The following is a 13,428-nucleotide window of genomic DNA, read 5'->3' as shown; positions in this document are numbered from 1 at the left end:
AATCTGGAGATGTTTCTGGTAGAGCACTTCACATAAAAGCTTCTGCTGGGGGCCAGATGGTGGCATGGTGGTTAAGGTGGCAGGATCCCACATGGCTGACTGTGCATTTCTCATCTCAGATCTGGTGGCTTATAAAACATGCTGGGGGTATGTGCATGCACGCCCCAAATCCCAAGAGAACAATGGAGAAGGGATTGTGACGTGGCCATGCCCCTCTGATGGTGGTGTGCTTTCACTTTCTAACCCTCTCTCCCTCTCTCTGTCTCTCTCTGGTGAGCACAGGAGCCCTATAAGGGAAAAAAATGCCTCTATTTGAAGGGAAGTCCTAATTTCACCCTAAAAGCTTAAAATGATTAATTAATCGATTAATTTCTTCCAAGTGTGAGCAAGAGAGAGGCAGCACTTTCAACAAGATCACGCCGTGATCTGCCCCAACCTCAGCAAACTCTGAATCCTGGGCACACACACGCCATCAACTCAGGGAGGTCTGAACATGAATCCAGAACCTTCCACCATGGGTCAACCTCAAAGTGTTGCATTTTTTACCTCTATTTGGCCCCCTTAAAACGTTTATTTTGGTCCAAGACAGATGGAACTCAGAAAGGGAGGAGAAATTCAGGAGGGAATGGAAAAGAGTTATTTGCAGGTCTGGGTGAGAGACAGCAAATGGGAAGGAAGAGAGAACAGAACGAGAAAACAGAAAGGTATATCCTTCTTGCCAAGGAAGGCCACCCTTTACACTGAGTCCCGAGAAGGGTTTTGTGCAAGACGGGAGGAAGGTGCTAGGCAAACTGATCTGCCAAGCAGGGAAGCAAAGGCTTGAGACCTTCAAGTGGGAGCTCCAAAGAGTGAGAGGACCCTGCAGAGGCCCAGGTGGCACGTCATGTCCAGGGTCAGACTTCTCAGCAGGAAAACGTCCTGCTCTGCAATGATGAACCACAGACTGGCAGAAATGTTCACAAGACGCATCTGAAACCGGGCTTGCATTCTGAATACGTGAAGAACTCACACGATTTACCAAGAGGAAGACAAACTAAAACATGCACAAAAGACATGAACAGACACTTCGCCGAAGTTGCACAAGTGGCTGATACGAACACAAAAAGATGCTCATCATCTGTACTCACCAGGGAAATGCAAAATCAAACCACCGCAAGATAACACGTGAGACTCACAAAACGGGCTGACATTTTAAAAACTTGTTCCAGTTAAAAAAAAAAAAAAAAAAAAAAAAAAAAAACTTGTTCCAGTTGATTATCCCTTATCCAAAATAACCAGGATCAGAGTGTTTCAGATTTTGGATTTTCTTGGATCTTAGATTATTTTCGCGTGTATAAGAAGATATCTGGAGGAAGGGACTCATGTCTAAACACAATTTATGTTTCGTATACACTTTATGTTCCTAGCTCGAATGTAATTTTATACTGCATCATTTTGACTGCAACTCATCATAGGGAATCAGGTGTGGAATTTTCCACTCGGGCTGTTATGTCGGTGCTCAAAAAGTTTCGGGTTTTGGAGCATTTCAGATTCCATATTTTTGGATTAGGAATATTCAACCAGTAATACTAAGTACAGGCTGAGGTAAAGGGAGCTGCAGCTCCCACAGTTTGCTGGTAGGAATTTAAAATAGTCCAGCCACTTGGGAGAACTACTGGAGTTTCTTCTGAAGGTAAACATACACTTACCACGTGACTCAGCCTGGCACCCTGTAACCAGGCTACCAGAGAAACCAAGAGTAACTCCAGACAGGCTCTCCTCCTTTCCCAGCCGAGTTCTGTTCCCATGACAGAGTCATTAAGTGAACTGGTCGATAGGAGTTTAAAGGTGCGTGTCTTGTGGTGTGTTGTGGTGTCATAGGGTATGTATTTTTCAGTAGAGATCACGCAACACCACACTAGAAGAATGTGATTCTATCCGCACAAAAGGCAAACCTGAGATAAGTGCTAGAAAACAACACACACTGCGATACCATAACATAAATCTGGAGTGCTCGTTTTAATTTATTCCCAATACTATTATGGATGCACAATAAAGTACACATTTATAAATGGGATATGACTGTGGAACAGACTAAGACTGAGAGAGTGGACTCCTGAGCCTCACAGACTGAGAAAGGTAATTCTCCACACTGGAGAACAGGTCTTTAAGGCCGAGCAGTCATTAAACAGGTAGGTCATTAAGTGAGGAGTGGCTGTGTGAAACCTAGCACAATAGATCTCTTTTACTTTTTTTAAAGAATTATTGGGAACCAGCAGTTAGCGTAATGGCTATGTCGCTGGACTCCCACGTAGTCGACCGCAGTTCGCGTCCCGGACCCGGTGGCTTAAAACTCACGCCAGGCGCGTGTGCGTGCGTGCCCAAGATCCCGAGAGGAGAATGGAGGAGAAGGGATTGCGGCGTGACCATCCCCTCTGGGGGGTGATTTCTCGCTTTCTGTCTGTCTCTCTCTCTCTGTCTGGAGAGTGCACGCGCCCTATAGCAAAAAAAACTCTCAAAAAAAAAAAAGAATTATTTAATTTTATATAATTTTTTTATTATTATTATTTAGTTTGACCAGAGAGAGACAGGGAGAAAGCGAAAATGAGAAATCAAGCTGCCAGGTCAGGGACTCAAACCATGATCGACCATGTGGGAATCCGGCACCTTACTCACCACGCGCCCCCTGCCCACTCCTAGATCTCTTTTACATAACAGACATGGTTTAATGTTTTCGCTTGCAAAAACTAATCAAGGCTCTGGAGCCAGCTGATGACAATGCAGTTATGTCGCTGGACTCCCTCATGGCAGGCCCCTGTTCAAATCCTGGACCCAGCATCTTAAAAAACATGCCGGTATGTGTGCACACCTGCCCAAAATCCCAAGAGGAAAATGGAGGAGAAGGGGTTGCAGTGTGGCCACGCCCAACCCCACCCCAGTGATTTCTCACTTTCTCTCTCTCTCTCTTTCTCTCTCTTACTCTCTTACTCGGCCTCTCTTTTGAGTGCACAAATTAAATTTAACAAAAGGTCAGTCACAGGCCCCATGAGTGGATTACAATGTGTGCAGCCACCATCAGAGGCAGTGCAGAAGAGGCGCACCCAGTACTGAGTCCTTAGAGGGAAGAGGCGAAGATGGCTCACCTCCGCAGCGCTGCAGGCAGGAACGTGGAAAGCTGGAAGATCCGCAAGGTCCTTAAGAGCTGGGTGGTGACTTGTGACAATGGCACCACCTTCCTAAGATCAGATTTCACAAGTGGCAAAAATGTTAACAGACGAATTTGGAGCTACATCTAACATGAAGACAGAAGGGATGGCTTTTTAGTTTGTGGGGGGCTGGGGGGAGTCATTACTTCTAGACAAAGACTCGAACTTTGTAACCAAGTGCCCCCAGATGGTCTGGTTTACTGTGGAAAGACTGTAAGAGAAGGAGAGGAAAAGGGCGTCAACGTTGATGTTAAACCTTTCAGATCCATTAATATGTCATTGTGTGACAACAAAGCCATATGTAGGCCTTTACAGTACTACCTCAGATGGTAGCAGTTTGGTTCTATTGGGCATGCTCCAAGGAAACGCAGAAGTCCTGCACAAATTCCCTGTGGACCTCCCAAAAAACCTGATAGAGGTCGCCCAGTCTTGTCTTTTGCCTGTTTATGAATAGAAAGTGGAAACCAGCAGATGGTGTAGCAGTTATGTCACTGGACTCTCACATGGGCGACCGCAGTTTGAGTCCCAGACAGAGACACCTAAAACACACCAGGCATGAGTGTATGTATGCCCAGAGTCCCAGGAGGAGAATGGAGAAGAGATTGCAGTGTGGCCATCTCCCCTGGGGGGCGATTTCTCGCTTTCTGTCTCTCCAGGGAGTGCACCCACCCTACAGTAAAAAAAAATCTCTCTCTAAAAAGAAATAATAATAATAATAATAATAATAATAAAGAAGAATGGAAAAGTGACATAACTACATTCAGAAAGTAACAGAGACTATAGAGCAGCCATTTATTTCTAGGGACCAAGTGACTGTGGCTGGTGTCGCTTTAGCTGGATCAGCTGACTCTAAAACAAAACACAGTCAGTCTGATATACTTGATCAGAGACTGCAATCGTAAGTTTTCAAATTAGTTGATATACCGTACAGGGGTAAAAATGCCTTCCACCAAAAGCTATTGAGTTTAGCTATGATCTCACTTCTATTAACTTTAGAAGCTTACTGCAGTTAGAGTATTTTTGCTTTTATATATGAAGGTTAAAACAATCATTTCTGGGGGGCCATCAGGTGGCACAGTGGTTGAAGCACTGGACTACCACATGGCTAACCACAGTTCAAGTCCTGGACCTGGCAGCTTGCTTTCTCACTTCTCCTCTCTCTATATCACTCTCTGGTCCTCTACGTGAAATTCATTCAAGAGGAGAAATGAACAGGACGATACTCTGATGAAGTACAGGCCACGGGCAAGTACTGTTTTGGTGTCGAAGAGAAACACTAAAGCCTTTGGAAATGGGAGCTGTAGAGATTCTAACAGTCCATGAAAATCTGGTTATAATGAGATACGCTCCTCATTGCCACGGCACAGAAGAGGAGAGAATTCTCTAAGTCCAGAACAAGAGAAAGATAAATCTCATTTCACAGACAAACGGACTGGACAGGAGCACAAGCAAACTAAGAGCACGCCCCTACTGCAACGGCTTGCTAACAATTCTCACAATTTTGGAGCTCTACTGGAAATTGTCACAGATAAGTCAGAAGAAGGATCTCAGTGTGTGGAAGGATTTGGTGGGATTGGAGGTTATCTTGACTATTGAGTAGATTTCCAGGGAATGGAAAACCAAGGAGGAGATGATTAGGTTTTTTTCTTTTCTTTCTTTCTTTTCTTTTTTTTTTTTTTTAGAGAGAGAGGTTTTTGCTATACGGTGCGTGCGCTTGCCAAAAATACAGAGACAGAGAGACAGAAAGCAAGAAATCACTCCCTGGGGGGATGGCGACACCGTAATTCCTTCTCCTCCATTCCCTCAGGATCTTGGGCACGCACGCACGCACGCACACGCGGAGGAGAAGGGATTGCGTGGGTCCCACCCCCCCTGGGGGGTGATTTCTTACTTTCTGTCTCTCTGTCTTTCTGGTGAGCACATGCACCCTATAGCAAAAATCTCTCAAAAATAAATAAATAAATCCTGAGAGAATGAAGGAGAAGGGATTTTTTTCTTTATTTTTGGAGTTTTTTGCTATAGGGCACGTGCACTTGCCAGTGAGACAGAGAGACAGAAAGTAAGAAATCACCCCCCAGGGGGGATGGCCACACTGCAATCCCTTCTCCTCCATCCTCCTCTCAGGATCTTGGGCACGCACACACATGCACCCAGTGTGAATTTAAGCCACCAGGTCCAGGACTCAAACCGCCATCAACTACATGGGAGTCCAGCGACATAGTCATTACACCAACTGCTGGTCCCAAGAAAGGATTGTGGCTCAGTCATCCACACTAGAGGGTACTTTCTCTCTCTCTCCCTCTGTTGCTGTCTCTCTCCAGTGAGCACACATGCTCTATGGCAAATAAATAGATAAAAACAAAACAAATAAGCTTTTCTACATTTTAAAATAACATAAGTAGCATGTAAATGTGTGTGTATGTGTGTGATTATCAACACTTAAAATAGTGTGAAAGTAAAAAAGTGGTCAGAATGAAATTCCCCGGGGTGGGGGAGGGAGGAGTCAGGGAAGTAAGCTTGTTTGGAGGAGAACAAAGACAGCAGAGACTAAAAAGAGCCCAGGAGAGCCAGGAAGTGGTGCAGAGGTTAAGGCAACTAGATTCCACATGGCAGACTGCCCTGTTCAAGTCCCAGACACAGAGGCATGAAAATTACTCTGGGTGCATGTGCGTGCATGCCCAAAATCATGAGAGGAGAGTGGAGTAGAAGGGGCTGTGTCATGGTCATCCCCCCTGGAGGGTGATTTCTCATTTTCCCTCTCTCTTCTCTCTCTCTCTCTCTCTCTCCTTCTCTCTCTCAAGCACATATGCCCTATGGCAAACTATCCCCCCCCAAAAAAAAGAGAAAAAGCCCAGGAGTAAGATCAGGGCCTGGAGCTGGAGGCTCTGCAGTGTCGCCCTTGAGAAGTCACCCTGAGTTCGCGGTATACTGAGAAGTGCTGCTTGGGCTGCAGGAACAGAAGGAGCACCTTAGGCAGCTTTCCCTCGGAAGGAGCACCTCAGGGAGCTCAGGGAAGGAGAGTGGGCTCCACAGAAGGTTGCTATGAGAATCTCCAGGAAAACCCACCCGTGGTCTTTCAGTCCTTCATTCACAGAGGAATGTATTTTAACCGCTGCTCTCAGGCAAGGTGTGCTGAAGGGCCCGTGCCCTTTCTCTGTAAGGAGTTTGTTACATGTTTGGGTAGAGGAAGGCTAAATAGTAGGTGAATTGTTCAGGGTAGTTCAAGTTATAGGGATGCTGCTGCTCCCACGCCCCGAATCAGCCATTCCCACTGGCCTGGGTCATGGAAGCCAGTTTAACAAAAATCTATCAAAATTAGAAATGTGCATACCCAACACTTCGGCCTTGAAGAGTTTATTTTACAAACTTGCACACACGGGAAGCCACACATGTTATGGTTATACATTGCCTCACTGTTTGTAATACCTTGATCAGAAATAACCCAAATACCCTGAATAGGGGCATTAAATAAGTATTAGTATTTGTTAAATTGTTTATACTTATCTTAGTCCATTTGTGCTGTTGTAATGAAATTCCTGAGACTGGGTCATTTATAAAGAACAGAAGTTTGGGGCCAGTCAGTGACATGATGGTCAGTTAAGGCAGCTGGCTCCCACATGGCCAACTTTGCCGCTCAAGTCCCAGGCTGCTAGGACTGTGTGTGTGTGTGTGTGTGTGTGTGTGTGTGTGTGTGCCCAAAATCCCAAGAGGAGAATGGAAGAGGAGTTGCAGTGTGGCCAACCTCTCTGGGATGGGAGGCAGGTAGGATTTCTCACTTTCCCTCTCTCTCTCTTTCTTTCTCTCTCCCCAGTGAGTGCACATACCCTATGGAAAAACTTAATTTAAAAAGAGAGAGAGAGCACAGAAGTTCATTTCTTATAGTTCTAGAGCCTGGGAAGTCCAAGATAACTCTGGCACTGGAGCCTGGTGAGGGCTACACTCTGCATCCAACATGGCACCTGGCTGCTGCCTCCTCACATGGCGGAGTGCGGAACAGATGCTTCAACCTCCAGCCCTCTTGTAAGGATGCTAATTTCATTCCTGATCGCAGAGCCTCAAAAGCCCACACCTCTTAACACTGTTGTGTTGGGAATTCAGTTTCAATATTACATTGAATATTTACTATACTTTATTGTATGATATTTTATGTATTATTTAATATTTATTTTTAAGTATGGCAAATGTATATAAATGAGTACTACACACACACACACACACACACACACACACACACACACAAATGAGAATTTCTCTACGTACAGACATGGAAAGTTTCCAAATATGTATATATTTTTTTTTTTGAGAGATTTTCGCTATAGGGCGCATGTGCTCTCCAGACAGACAGAGAGAGACATAGAGACAGAAAGACAGAAATCACCCCCCAAGGGGGATGGTCACGCTGCAATCCCTTCTCCTCCATTCTCCTCTTGGGATCTTGGGCATGCACACACATGCGCCCGGCGTGAGTTTTAAGCCACTGGGTCCGGGACGCGAACCGCGGTCGACTACGTGGGAGCCCAGCGACATAGCCATTACGCTAACTGCTGGTTCCCCCAAATATATATTTTTCAAGTGAAAAAAAACACAAGAAACATTAGTAGTTGTACAGTATAAAACCATTTCTGTTTTGGTTAAAGGTATATGAGGTACGGTACAGAAGACGATATTTGTATATGCCCTCCATTGATGTCTTTGCAAATGTTGGGGAACAAAAATGAAAAAGGCTTCCCTCTTAGGCTTAATAATTAATTGACTGCAAATTAAACCAAAAAAAAAGACAGATTAGGGGGAAAAAAAGGACAATGTAATTATTGAGTTGTCTGAAAACTCATGATGTGTTTTTTTCTGTGTTTTTCTATGCAAAAACGCATCCTGACTTTTCTGACAATTCAATATATGTGTATCACACATGTCCATACAAGTGTCAGTGATTAGTAACTCTATGGGGTAATTAGAATTGGGGCTTATAGGGGCCAGCAGGTGGCATAATGGTTAAGGCACTGGACTCCCACTTGCCTGACCACAGTTCGAGTACAGAACCAGACCCCAGCAGCTTGAAACTCACACCAGGCACATGTGCATGCATGCCCGAAACCCCACAAGGAGAATGGAGGAGAAGGGATTGTGGCATGGCCATCCCCCCGGGGGGTGATTTCTTGCTTTCTGTCTCTTTGTCTCTCTCTGTCTCTCCAGCAAGCCCACATGCCCAGCAAAAATCTCTCTTAAAAAAGAAAAAAAAATCAGGATTAGCTGATGGTATAATGGTTGTGTCTCTGGACTCCCACATAGTTGACTGCAGTCTGAGTGCCAAACCTGGCGGCTTGAAATTCACTGCAAGTGCATGTACATATGTGTCCAAAATCCCAAGAGGAGAATGGAGGGGAAGGGATTGCAGTGTGACCACCCCCTCGGGGGATGACTTCTTATTTTCTGGCTCTCTGTCTCTGTCTCTCTGGCGAGCACATGCGCCCTATAGTAAAAATCTCTAGAAGAATGTGGGGGCTCATATACCTAACTGGAACAGGAGCAAAAAGGCCTCCCTGGGAAGAACAAATAGGTTTCCAACGGGGTTTCAGGAGATCATGGGAAATAAGGAAGCTTCTGGTAACGTAGGGCCAGCTCCATGGTGCAGCAGTGAAGCGCTGCTGGAGAGCAACAAGGTCCGACCTGGGACTGCAGTTCGAATCTCCTGCTGGTTGGCCTGAAACACACCACAAATGAGTGACCTAGATCTGAGGGCTGGAGGGCTGAAGCAAGGGGTCACGGTATGACCAGACCCCGATGCTCCCCCTCTCTCCCTCCTCCTCTCTCTCTCTGAAGCATGCACCTGCTCCGTCGTTAATAAGGAACAAAGAAGGTGTGTGATGTTGTCGGTTTATGCCGGTACAAGTGATCTTTCTGTTTTTATGGCTGTGAATTCCCCCCAACAGGGGAGTTATGGTAGGTTTGCACTCAGACTCTCTCCTGGAAGTAGAGGCTGCCCAAGATGGAATTGATGTCAGTCTTCATTTCTTAGATGTTTCTGGTTTTAGTCAGATAACAGAAGCTTGGAGAAGTCTTCTTTCAGCATCTGTTAAATTTCAAATGTCTTTAGCTTAAAATAATAGTCTTTACACTGACTCCAGGGTTCTGAGTGAATTCCCAACCAGGAGGACACAAGAAAGAGAGAGGTGGTTACACCTCTGTAAGGGAGCGGAGTGGGAGTTGGGAGGTTGGAACAGGACCTTGGGAGACATTTTCAGTACACTTTTTTGTTTATTTTGTTAAATTTTATTTATTGACTGATTGATTGATTTTAATTTGACCAGAGAAGGACAGAGTGTGAGAGAGAGAAAGAGAGAGAGAGAGAGAGAGTAAGTTGCCAGGGCCAGGACTCAAACAGCAATTGGCCATATGGGAGTCCAGCGTCTTTAACCATCACGTCACCTTCTGGCCCTATTTTTCCCTTTATTTTTTAAATTTCAGGAAGATATGAAATCAATGCACTTCACCAAAAAAATGTAAGTTCTGAACGTGTGTTTCTGATCCACTTAAGGAGTGTTTTTCTCCCTATTTAGGATAAGGTGGGTCTTGCCTCATTTGCAAAGCCTAATGGGATTCCGCCCCGAAGTGGGTACAGAAGGTTTTACTTCATCTCAGTCGTCATCTCTAGGATTTCTGCTGGGACAGGGTACGCAGCAGGACAGGGTATTGTCTGCTAAGTCCCAAAACTCCTCCTCCCTCACAACCCTGGTCTCCAGGAAAACAAAGGCAGCTGCAGGAGTTAGGGGTGGAGCCCAAGACCCACTGGACAAGGGAAACCCTCCCCCTTCAAGCAGATGTAAGGGTTATTATGTGGCTTTGCACATGGTAGCGGGAAAAGGACTAGTGAAACGCTGACAAGTGCCCGCGTCTTGTCCTAAAATTCCTGATTCAGTACCAATAATATATATGTATATATATGTGTGTGTGTGTGTGTGTGTGTGTGTGTGTGTGTGTGTGTGATATTGACCAGCTTTGTGGTTTGGCAATTAAGCAACCAGATCTCACACGACCCACCCTATGGTTCGAGTCCTGGACTCGGCAGCTTGGGAAACACCCTGGTCACATGTATGTGCACAAAATCCTGAAAGGAGGGAGAAAAGAAGAAGTGACTATGGAGAGCATTCCCCATGGAGGTGATTTCTCCCTCTCTTGCCTCTGTCTGTCTCTTTCTGGCAAAGATTAAAAAAAAAAAAAAAAAAAAATAGATGTGCTTTCTAACCTAGAGAAGGAGTTGCCTCTGATTTGAAGAAGATTCCAAAAGAAAATTCAAGGTTGATTGACAGTGTTTCTAATATAGTTAGTGAGTTAAGTCTTAAATGTCCTGAAATTCAAAGACACAAATCAGAGAGTGAAAGGGTCACATTTTAATTCTGGGGACAAGTCAGAAGCGAGGTCTGGACACATCTCAGTTCCAGAACAAACCAAGCACATTCCCCTTCAAGGCATCTAAACTAGTCTTCCCTCTGCCTGGAGTCCTCCTCTTTAAATCTGCTCCCACTGGCCCCTCCTCCTCATCCTGGTCTCAACTTTAATGTCTCCTCTTCAGAGAGGTCTTCTCTGAGTGTCCAAAATATAGTGTTGAGAAAGAAAAACAGCTCAGAACTGGCTGTGGGATGCAAGGGCCATTTCCATTGTAAAGGCCTGAGTAAACACGAGCCCAGACCTGGTTATGCTCCCTACTTCTCAGAGTTACTGCCCAGAAGGCAGGTTTTTAGTTTACAATAAATGGTGATGCTGCAAAGGATTAGAGACTTACCGCCAGCCGCACCCTTACTTCATCCCGGTGTACGTGAGTTCATGATGGAAAGAGTAAGGGATAGCCAATCTGTTGCCCACATTATTTTAAGTGGACCCATCTAAATTCTCGACAAACACCTTGCAACAGACAGGAACTAAAGTAAGGGACATTCCAAAAACCTAAAACCCGATAAGCAGGAAATAGTTGAGAGACTGGGTCTGAACCAGTTGGAACCAAGATGGCGCCTGGAACGGGCACTGCGTAACCTTCAGACTCATTGCGTCATTATAGTATGGTATTAACATGCTAGATGCCATGCTCACCTGCACCATGACAATTTGGAATAGCCATGGCAATGACAAGAACTACCCTAATAAAGCCAGAAAAAATGGAGGACAGGGGAACAGTGGTTCCAGGAAAACCATAGCTCCTTTCCTGGAAAAGTTAATGAATAAACTATCCCTTACTTAACCTGGAACTAACCCGAGCCATATAAGCCAGATACCCACCAAAGTTCAGAGCCGCCCTGCCTATGGGGTAGCCCTTCTGTTGTCTTTGCTTTTGGGTAACAATTCTCCTCTTCCTCTCAGAGAAAGGAATGAAACTGGTCACCCATCTCCTCTTACTGGGCTGCCCCCCTACGGAATACTCTGCTCCGTGCACTTTCCTTAATGAGCATGCTTTCGCTCTTCCCCAATGGCTTGCTTTTTAATTCTTTCCTGAGTGAAGCCAAGGACCCTCGCACCCAGGTAGAGACCCCCACAGGTTGAGTCTCCCTCACAACAACCAAACAACTTGTCACCTCCTCTCTTCTTGCCTTTTTGTTAAATAACCCAGCCAGCCTTCTTAGCTCATTTCGATGAGCATATTTCTGGGCAACCAGATTTCTTGGCTCAAATAAATCATTTTTATTTCACTCACTACAGCCTTCTTTTTAGGTTCACAGTGTCCGCTGAAGTTCCCTATTTTCGTTTATCCTCTTCAGAATCCTGGTACCAACCCTTACTTTCTTATTTGCTTATCTATCTCTCCTACTAAACAAAAATGATAGGAAGCCATGGTTTTAGACTAACCTCATGCACTAGGTCCCAACAAACCAGACTAAGGCCAAAATGGAATCTCTCACACTGAAATTTTATATCACTGGGCCAGCTGGTGGCATGTAGGTTAAGGTGGCTAGATCCCACATACCTACTCCATGGTTTGGTCCCAGACAGACCTGAAGGCTTGAAAAACATGCCAAGCACATGTGTGTGTGTGTGCTCAAAATCCACAAAGGAGAAATGGAGGAGAAAAGGGATTGCGGCATAACCATTCCCCTGGACGGTGCTTTCTCACTTTCCCTCTCCCTCTCCGTCTCTTTCCCAGAGCCCTCTAGCAAATTTAAATTAAAAAAAAAAAAAAAAAAGTTTCTTGTCACCAAACAGAATCTACGTTGTTATCTAACCTTCTGAAAAATTGGGTGGATGAGAAATAACAGCCCGGTTTCCCGAACAGGCCCATTTCAATCAGCACAATAATGAAATTCCCTCTGCTTTAACCCTTACAACCCAAAGTAACCTGATGTTAACCAAGCAGTTATTTTCCTATTGTTCCGTCTGCTGGTCCCTGCCTTACAAGAAAAGTAAGTCTGACCTGATGGAACTGGTTTTTGTTCTTCGTTTTTGCTTTCATCAGCCTTTCTCTGGCTATAAAGTCAACCCCTTCAGATCATTGGAACACTTATTCTGTCTTCTGAAATAAAGTGTTGCCTGAGTCTAGAATCGCAGATAAAGCCAAGTAAGGTCTTTAAGCTAAATTGTTCTCATCTTAGCTTTGATGCTACCAACTCAAATGTGCTCTCATGGCACCGCTGTAACTGGGTCATTCCCTCTATCCCCAGTGTTTAGAACACTTCCTGGTGTATAATGGGCACTCAGGTAATAAACAAATGAGTCAAAATTAAACTTGAGATGTCCGTAAAATATCCAAGAACAGCTACCAAGTAGTCAAGTGTGAGAATCGAGCTAGAGGTGCCAGGTTGGTCATCGTTACCACAAATCCAGTTTTTAAATTCACAGGCATCAAATCACTCCCTGAGAAGGATTTAAAGAAGGAAGGGTCTGCGCTCTGAGGAACCCAATATTTTTTTAAGAGAGATTTTTGCTATAGGACAAATGCACTTGTTGGAGAGATAGGAAGACAGAGAGACAGAAAGCGAGAAATCACCCCCCCCCCAGGGGGGATGGCCATGCCGCAATCCCTCTCCTCCATTCTCCTTGGGATTTGGGGCACACACACACACACACACACACACACACACACACATACACACGCGCGCGCGAGCGTCTGGCGTGAGTTTTAAGCCACCGGGTCCAGGCCTCCAATTGCAATCAACTACGTGGGAATCCAACAATTTAGCCATTACGCCACCTGCTGGTGCCGCGTTGTTTTTTTTTTTTTTTTTTTAAAAACTTTTTTTCTGGGACACACCAACTTGGG

At 45.0% G+C, this 13,428-nt stretch overlaps 1 pseudogene; it reads left to right on the top strand.

Moving 5' to 3' along the window:
- The first annotated feature begins 3,113 nt into the window (after positions 1–3,113).
- Positions 3,114–4,823, top strand: LOC102491662 (eukaryotic peptide chain release factor subunit 1-like; annotated as a pseudogene).
- The last annotated feature ends 8,605 nt before the right edge of the window (positions 4,824–13,428 follow it).

The sequence above is a fragment of the Tupaia chinensis genome, unplaced genomic scaffold (assembly GCF_000334495.1).
Source record: "Tupaia chinensis unplaced genomic scaffold, TupChi_1.0 Scaffold000101_1, whole genome shotgun sequence".
In the NCBI taxonomy this organism is placed as follows: Eukaryota; Metazoa; Chordata; class Mammalia; order Scandentia; family Tupaiidae; genus Tupaia; species Tupaia belangeri.
Note: the sequence above shows the minus strand (reverse complement) of the source record. Positions and strands in the feature narration are given on the sequence as shown.